A 1275-nucleotide genomic window follows, 5' to 3' on the forward strand; every position below is an offset into this window, starting at 1 on the left:
GTTCTCACGGCATGCGTTCGTGTCTACAACTAATTGCACGCACGTTGTCGTGATTATGTTATCAATATACAGGGCTCGTTAATACGAGAGAATGCACGACTGAAGTGGGCATAACTTATATAGTTACCGTCTACATGGCATCGTTAATAATGTACATAAGAGTATATAGAACAAATAGTAAATTAAATAGAAAGAATAAATTTCTAATGACGTAGAGTCAAACGGAAAAAGAAAACTTAATTAGACCATGCGTTCTTCAAAATTATGATATACATCTATGGCTAATATTATCGATTCTAAGAAACATCCATCCATATAAATATTCGCATTTATTATATTGGTTAGATTATTAATTAAAACAAAAGGAAAAGTTGTTTTTATGAGGGTTTTTGTCTTTCAGTTTAAAAAATCATCGCAAACAAATTTAATCTTCGAAACAAACGTAGTCTATAAATATAAGTCACGCATCTTTCTCCGCTATGAAACAAGCACGTACAAAAATATTCCTACGTCGCATTTTTTTGAACATAAAACATTATTCAGTGCTACGTCACCACGGTGCGTAACTAGAACCCATGATTTCTCAAAGGGATGTTTGCTGCTACGCCGGCGCTACGGAAGGCTCTGCAAGGCTACGAACAGCTACGCGAGAGCTACGCACGACTTCACTTTTTGACCGGAATACCTTCGAATACGTGACCAGAATAAATAACGTTTGGTACAAGTTATAAAATTAATACTCCAATTGCATTTGATTTCCCGATACTATTTTTTTACTCTAAATTGTCTAACTAGCATAACTTCACCACTTATTTACATTATAAAATAATTATTAATTTACCAATATTATGACTGCGAATGTTTGGATGGATGGATGGATAAACTTTGTTTCAATTTCGAGAACGCCTGTATGGATGTCGCTGAATATTGGCATAAGACTTAGTCTGTAAGAACAAGTAGGCTAACATAATTATATTTAATACCGCGTGAGTGTCATAATACAATACCAAACATCCCAATCTGTGTGCGTGGAGCAATATGTATAATAAATATAAAAACTCAGTTATTATATTCGCTATCGCTGGGATCTTTAAACTTGCTACATTATATCGACAGGGTGGGCGGTATGTTTTTTCGCCTCGATGATTTTCAGTCAGATCTCTTGTTGATCTGAGAACGCCAAATTTTTAGCCCCTACGTGCTTCAGTTCTATAATATTTTGGGTTATTTCAGTTTGTTATTTGCCTATTCTTATTGTTAACAATAGTACGAATT

Source organism: Papilio xuthus, unplaced genomic scaffold (assembly GCF_000836235.2).
Source record: "Papilio xuthus unplaced genomic scaffold, Pxut_1.1 DF825752.1, whole genome shotgun sequence".
NCBI lineage: Eukaryota > Metazoa > Arthropoda > Insecta > Lepidoptera > Papilionidae > Papilio > Papilio xuthus.